General features: G+C 30.6%; 1 long non-coding RNA gene across 1 annotated transcript; it reads right to left on the bottom strand.

Annotated features, from left to right (window-relative positions):
* Positions 1–6777: 6777 nt before the first annotated feature.
* LOC134680737 (uncharacterized) lies at positions 6778–8241 on the bottom strand. Its single transcript, XR_010100491.1, has 2 exons — positions 8182–8241; positions 6778–7381 (listed from the first exon to the last, which is right to left on the bottom strand). It is a non-coding gene; the product is annotated as an uncharacterized LOC134680737 (long non-coding RNA).
* Between the last annotated feature and the right edge of the window lie 281 nt (positions 8242–8522).

Raw genomic sequence — 8522 nt, 5'->3', positions numbered from 1 at the left:
AGTATTGCATTGCTTTACAATAAAAAAGAGGGTTATTGCATGAATATTGGGGAATATATTTTAATTAGTATGACAAGTATTTCCGTTTAACACTTTCAAGCGATTCCTGTGATTAATATATGTTTTGTAATGCATGAAATCTTACTGTGGCAGTTAATATTTGAATGCGTTTGAAATCTACTGATTTGTGAGCCAAAATAGGCTGTAACAAGAATTGACAGTGACACGATAAGACCGGTTGCATTATCGTCGTTCATTTCTCAATGAATTTATTATTCGTGTATGTTTATGTTTGGCATGATGGATTTAAAACTAAAATGAAATCATAATTACTTATAAGTAGCAAAACTGGTTGCATGGTATTTATCTTCCATTCCAATGGTTATAATTACATGAAAAGGGATGGAGTTGCTAGAAAATGAACTTGTAACAGAATTTAAATAAATTTCTGTACCAACGAAATTTGATTTTCACCTACAGGTATAAACTAATGGTTAGTACCGATCTCTAAGTCTTGAATGAATTTTTCTACAATGGTATCTTTATTATGTTAGTTTCATCTACTGATCTATGAATATATTCATTTTAAAGAAACCCTAATTACATTTCTCTAATGATATTCACCGTAAAATATAATGGACCTATATGATATAAAAACCTACCTGAACATTTATACATAAAAGATTTGAATGATAGACTGAAGTCGATTTTGTATACGAAAATATCGGCGTAGATGATATTTACGGTTATCAACATATCCCGTGGTGTTCATTTGATTTGTTTTTGTTATCTTAAGGCAGAATGTGGGTATAAACAACTAATGACCGACAATTTCATACTTTGCCAAAACAGTTCATTTTCATACCTATATGGAATTTCATGACATTTGTGTTTCGAGTTTGACATTAACCATGTGAAAACATATCGAATTCATAGACTCTATTATCATCGGTGTTGTTTTGTGGATGACTTTAATTAACAGCGCTTTAGGTTTAAATTATTTAAAAATTGAATCATTTTATTTATTTGATTATTATCCCAATAACGCTTTATTGTGTGTTTTGATGTAAGAATTATAAAAATGAATATGATATCGAATATGTACTATCGATAACATTACTAATGCAAATCATGATCCTGAATTTTTATCAGTACATAATTATTTCCAAAAGTGGCGATCTTTTTCAGAAGCATTCTTTAATTAACAAAATCCTGTATGTTAAGCTATTAACCAGGCGCAATTTATCTTCATAGCCTTTCTCAGATAATAACCCCTTTTTTTCAATTAATATTCGTTTGTTGTTCAAAAACAGTGAACCAAATTACGAGCGACTGAACTAAACTATGACACAATCACCGTACTATTTCTACTAGTTGTATCGACATTACTACTTTCAACAAGAATCGTAGTCAATAATCCTGCATAATTTGTATGGACAAACCCTATAAGATAGAAAATCAGAAGTTTAAATTAAAAAATATGAATATTTCAATGGTTGTCGTTTGTTGCTGTATGTCATGTTTTACTTTGTTGGTTTTATCAAATATACCACCATTGGTTGTCTCTTCTCAATTATTTCATATTTAATCATTAAGACTTATATAGCATATAATTTGCGGTATGAATTGATGAAGGCCGTACCAGTAGTTTGATTATATTCCTGTTCTCTGGTCTTTGGTAAAAAACGTTGTCTCCTGTACAATCATATCACAACTCCTTCTTTTAATGTGTAATATAATAAGATATAAAACAGTTTAAATAGATGGCAACTTAATAGTACACGTAATCGTCGATGTTTTTATTCTGTTTAGACACCTGATTGTAACATGTATAAGTCGACTGTAAAATAATTCATCATACTTTTTTCTAGAATTCAATGATAAATAATGAATAAGTAATTTTTTTATACTTTTGATAATTATATTGCATCTTTTCTTCTAAAATGTATATCAACTTGTATATACAAAAGATTGTTGTAATGCTGTAGTGCTTGTTTGTCTGACCTATTGGATGCAGATAAGTTAATATGTAGTTACTAAGGCACTGTACAGTTTTGATCTCATGGCGAATTTTGACCAACATTTGCATACAAGTTTTTTTTATCTAGCCATTTTAATTGGTCTCTGATAAAACATCGCTTTCTTTAATTAAAAAAAAAACTGTGAATGATCGACCAAAGTCCGTTTTTAGAGACAAAGAGGCTGGGAAATGTCTATCATCTCTTCATGATAAGACAATAAATATGTTGTTGTTCCTGCGGACAGAGCTTCAAATTTTTGATAATGGTATGTAAAATGTACTACTACGAGTTTCTTGTAAAAAAATTATATTTAGGAATAAATAGTTAAGCACTCGGGTAGTTCCATATACAAAAATATATCATTTGACAAGAATAAGATTTTGGCGAATCATAAGTCTTTCATTGCTTCAATGAACATTTCATTGAATAACAAACTGGATGACTTACCTTGTTTGTATATGACACCTAAGCTTCACCTCAATTCAGTACCAACAACGGTGCATTGCTTGCTCATCTGTTTGTTGGACTAGAGAATTGTCCATTAGATTGACAAAAAAATCTGTCCGCGGTGAAAGAGGGTCTTCCGAAATACTGTTAATTTGTTAACTCGCATTGTTGTATTCAGCATATGCATATACATTCCCCATTTCCATTCTCATTTTATTTTAATTTTGTATAGGTCATATCAATTTTTTTAAATGAACTGTTTTGCTGGGAGATAAATATGCTTACGTGCAAAAACTAGATTGGTCGAAACAACAATTGGGAAAAGGTATGCGTATGCACAATAAATTATCATTATTAAACGATTGTAAGTATTCCGAGGTTTGCATAACCATAAGTGATTAATCATCTTTGATTATTCAACTGCTTACATAACCAAATAACTATATGTCTGCTTAATATGTGATAGGATGAATTTAATATACAATTAGTAGATATGTATGATTGACGACATGCACGCAACTATAGATCTAAAACACCGAACGTCTTTGACAAAGCTATGTTCAGATCTATTAGACTAACCACTTTTATGACACTTGTTTATGGTCCAATTATATTGCAAAATTGTTTATACGACCAAAAGAGACATACAAGGTTGATGGGATAATAATCACAGAAACACAAGATGTATAAAGGCTTATCACCTATAATCATGTCTAGACCTTTTTACCTTGAATATCATAACCTTCTTAAAATATCATTGTGTACTAAGTGCTCCACCACGGACAATACAAAACGTTATACATTAAAGCCATGGCGTTTTCAGTTTATTTTCAATTTATGAGTTAATATATAATAAAATATATGTACTTAGTATATAAATATGTGATTAGTTATTTTTGTTAAATTAAGTTAAACAAAATCTTAAAGCTAGGAATATTTCTAATTTCATACGATGAAATTTCTCTGGTCAGCTACCTTTGCAAACGGGGTCAAATCCGTCTTTCGTATATGATTTAATTTGGAACTTTAACTTAATAATAAGCATGTGTACAAGATTATATGTGTCCTTAACTTCCTTGTTAGCTATCTAAAATAAAAGCCTTAATCTTGTACTTGACAGACAGTGTAACAGAGAGAAAGACAGTGTATACTAAGTGTTCCACCACGGACAATACAACAGTTTATACATTATGTATATTTAACCCGAGTGCAGTATTATGCGGTTGTTTTTTGCATGTAGGCAGACATAGTATTCCTAAAGCTCTGCCTAATAGCAGCAGAAAGGGCAGCCACTGTTTTTGAAGTACTGTTCCTAAACAAAAAAATATTTTAAACGGAACAATTGTAGACTATAATTGTGGTATGAGTACCAGTGAGAAAACTCACCATTTAAGTCACTTATGGAGCAGGATCTGCTTACCCTTTCGGAGCACCTGAGATCACCCCTAGTTTTTGGTGGGAATCGAGTAATTTATTCTTTAGTTTTCTATGTTGTGTCATGTGTACTATTGTTTGTCTGTTTGTCTTTTTCGTTTTAGCCATGACGTTGTCAGTTATTTTCGATTTAGGAGTTTGACTGTCCCTATGGTATCTTTCATTCCTCTTTCAGAATCTATAAAAGTAAACCATTATAGATCAAAGTACGGTCTTCAACACGGAGCTTTGGCTCCCACTGAACAGCAAGCTATAAAGGTCCTCATAAATTACTAGTGTATAACTATTTAAACATGAAAACCAACTGTATAATCTATATAAAAACGAGAAACGAGAAACACATATACAACACATCAACAAACGACAAATACTGCGCATCAGAATCCTGATTTGAGACAGTTGCAAACAGTTGTAACATGTGGTGAAACTGTTAATGTGTAACAAAACATACAACGTTATTTTTTACAATATTTAATAACAATATCAAATAAATACATAGTCATGATCCTATTGCAGATATTGCATCATTACAATATAGTTGCATGCCATTAACATTATCAGTATAAATATTCATAAAAACACATATTTATAACAATACTAACTCTAGCATTGAAAGGAAGAAATATTATTAACGCAATAAGTAATTCATCATTAAAATAGCTGCATTTTATTTACAATACACACTGTTCATAAATTACAAGCATATAACACATATTTTGAATAATGACTGGGTCCTAATATAACATCATGGTGGTATATTAGGCACCAGTAAATAGCGATAACAAAATCACATGTATTCAAAGACACAAATGTCTCAAACAATACATGTCATATAAAACAAACACTACAAATATGAAAGAATTGGTGCCATTTATCTTCAAAAATATCATAGACTCTATTTTTACTACAAACTAGAATACTACATCATTTTGTGGCCCTTTACTTGTTTACTTAATAAAAGCAAGATCTCAATAATGATAATTCGTATCCAACTAACTGTTCTAAAGTTTGTTTGGTGCTTTTCTTCTTTACGTTTTTATGACTGAAGCATTTTCCTATTTCACAAGTCTAAAATGACACTTGACTTATTCTTACTTTTTTTTTACACTTCTTGCAGCCTTTAATTTCATTTTGACATCAACAATTCTTTCATATTTGGAGTAACCTCTTCGCTGGACCAGTATTAATGTTTTGGCTTTTTGCGACGTAGGATGCCTTAAACAAGCAAGCCTTTACGTCATATCCAAAACAAATAATGTGGTCAAATCGAGAGGTCGCTATGGAGGTCTCTTGACAGTTGCCTGTGAAAAAGACAGCAGAAAATAGTAGGCCAATACAATCCTGATAAGCTTTTTATTATTTTTTTTTTCTTTCTATTTTTATTATTTTTTATAATGTCGATGAGTGATGATATTTAATGAGCTTGTCCGATCTTCGGATCTGATGTGAACGAAATCCTGATGAGGACTAAGGATAATATTTATGGGTTTATGTTTGTTTTTCTTTTTTTATAATTTTTTTCCTTCTTTTTTTTCATTTTTATTATTTTTTTCTCCATCTCTTTTTCTTCTCTTTTTTAATTTTTTTTTTTCATGTTTTTTAATTTTTTTCAATATTTTTTTTATCAAATTTTTATCATCATCAGGATTCAAATTGGCAACCATAGTCCACCTCTTATGATGATTATATATCAATATACGATATAAACTAGGTTGTGCCGAACCTGCACGCAAAATGTCATGCTAAAAATGAATTTTGTAATGGATATGATAATCTAGTTCGGCACAACCTAGTCAAGTGATCACGAGTTTTTCAAGATCATCCTTATAAAAGTGTAAAATGTCACATCATATCAATATATATTTAATCATTTCCCTTACTTGCCACAATTTGATATTTTCATATAAATAGATAAAATGAAAATGAAAGTAGAGCTTTTAACATTTTTACTATTCATTAACTAAGAATATCCTTTACATCATTGTAAATAGATTACAATACAAAATAACTTTTATTTAAACTGTTGGTTGTTTTGAAATCGTGTACTGCTGTTATAACTGCAGTTATGATTTGCTAGCAATAAACAATTTTGATTTGTATTACCAATTGAATCCGCATTACCGATATCCGGTAATATGTGAAGGACCACCAATCCACACACGACAATTTAGAACAGTGGGAAAATTATCCATATTCAAGTTAATGAAATGAAATTTTTGGTTAAAGAGAAAGATATTTAGATCCATTTGATCCAAAATTTAACTGTCTATGAGCTTGCATAAAAACTAGAATTAATACGCTTCAAATCGTACCTATTCAATATTTTCCGAAAACCAGGGTTATTTTAAGTTATGTTTAGCTTCCGAATGATCATGCTTTATTACAAGACTTTAAAAAAAGATTGAGATTAGGCAAGAAGAAAAGAGATACAAGTTCAATTCAGGTAAAACCTTCCGGATATAACTGTTTTCTGTGAAGTAATTTAGAAAGCTGTGAAAACTGATGAAAAAAATTGAAGTTAGAAATAATTTAATGTGGACGTAACGCGTCTTCCGATTGACTTACAGTGTTCTGAACTTGACGTTATCAACATCTTTTCGTGATTTATGCCGGTTTAAAATTAAATTTAGAATTGAATTATAAGAAAGACTTATATTTTTTCTTTCTTCTTGAAATAACAACAAAAATGTGGAGCACACTTTATAATAATCCGCTACGCCGGGTATTCAGTGTGCATTACCTTTTTTCATGTTATTTCTTCATAGACAGAAACAATATTACAGTCATGCCAAAAAGGATTTTGAAACGGTGGTCTGAAACATATACCGAATGATCTTTTTTGCAAGACTAAACAATGACAGTCACTTGAATAAAATTATTTTTGAGGATTGTTTTAATACAATTTAAACTACAAAGTACAAGAAAGTTACCATAACAGTAAACTATTCTGCCATGCTGTAGAACAATCACTATGTAATTCCCTAGACAACATATCCGCTGGCAACATTCGTCGACAATAACTAGTTTGTTACCTTTACATACAATATCTTTTGAATATTTTGGAATTAAAACAAGGTCTTTATAACAATAGTATGAATTATAATATGCATTAAGTTTAAATGGCAGTTGATTCAAATATACATTGTTAAAGGCAGTTGCACTTTGACTGGAATTTTTGAAAAATCTCTGATCTAATCTATGAGATGCTTTGCAAATTTCACGTATGTTTAGCACAGTATTTCTAATCTGACATTTGCGGCCGCGAAATGCCAAACCAAAAATACCGGCCTTGTGAACAAGCACCTGACAAGCAACAGCACAAGCAACACCCCCGACTTTTCTTCTCATCTTCATTGGAATGCTGAAGGTATACCTCATGCACGAATCTGTAGCTTCATGATATGACCAATCGTGTATGCTGCAAAGTGATATGCAGTGTATCTTTTTCCGTTTCTCGTCAATGCCATAAAGTGTGGAAACTGAAATAATATAAAAAAATCATAATTACAAGGTGCTTCATGTAATATGCAGTAATGCCGTAAGATTTTTTTTAGCAACAAGTCAAAGCAAGCAAAAAATCAACAATCCAATTATTCAATTAGTGTTCAAATGCAATTCAATGAGACGACATGAATACAACGTAGTTTCGATGGTAAATACCTTATATTCGAAAAATGAATGTTAATTGCAGAACGACACGCATGGCAACTGGGCAAGCTGGGTTTTATTACGTGATGCATTTGTAAACATGTTATTTAGACATTAATAAATTCCTACGGAATTACAGATCTAACTTATGTTAACTTTGTAAGCATTAAGAGGTCCCTGTTGGTCATCCCTTAACTGTTGTGACATGTATACAACTGATGATGTCCAAATGTTTTGATGGTGAAGATAAATCAAGAAAAACGATTAGGACGGCAGGAATATTCATGAAGTGTTATATTCATTGATTGAGCGAGTCCCATGTCTGAATCTCAAAGTTCTTACACGTCTTTATTCATGTTATTCAAATCTTATTTGTTTGAGCATTGCTTATAAAGTTTAATCCAGAAAGCGTTTTTATTATGCAAACTTTATAAACTAATATTTTCATTTATGAATTCCTTGTATTTTTTTAATGTTCTATTTTCTTTTTAGTTTTATCTTTTCTTTTTATAATTTGGTGTTGACTGTAGAAATTTATTTGTTTCTGTAAAATCTATTTACTTGTCTGGTTATCTTTTTTAATAATTTCTTAAGATAACTTGCCATGTGCGTTTTTAAAAATCATAAATACCTGATATGTTTTGTAAGAAATTAGTGCCAAAACTTGATCTAGTTGTCAGTCCTTTTCTCTGAAAAGAGATATTTTTAGGATGTATACCCTTTTTATACACGTTATATGTAATTTTGTGTCAAAATCGGTTTATTCAAAACGGAAGCAAAATATTTGAAATGAGACTTCATTATTGCATCTACACAAATAACCGTACAATAACTCGTATTTTCCTGAGTTCAACCATAGTTCTCCGAACGACAAGCACTCGCTGTGTCGCTCTTACAAGTACATATCCAGTATTTAGTCTAATTCGGTAATGTAATAATCATAATAATACTATTTATGACCTTAAAAAATGA

This window comes from Mytilus trossulus, chromosome 8 (assembly GCF_036588685.1).
Source record: "Mytilus trossulus isolate FHL-02 chromosome 8, PNRI_Mtr1.1.1.hap1, whole genome shotgun sequence".
In the NCBI taxonomy this organism is placed as follows: Eukaryota; Metazoa; Mollusca; class Bivalvia; order Mytilida; family Mytilidae; genus Mytilus; species Mytilus trossulus.
Note: the sequence above shows the minus strand (reverse complement) of the source record. Positions and strands in the feature narration are given on the sequence as shown.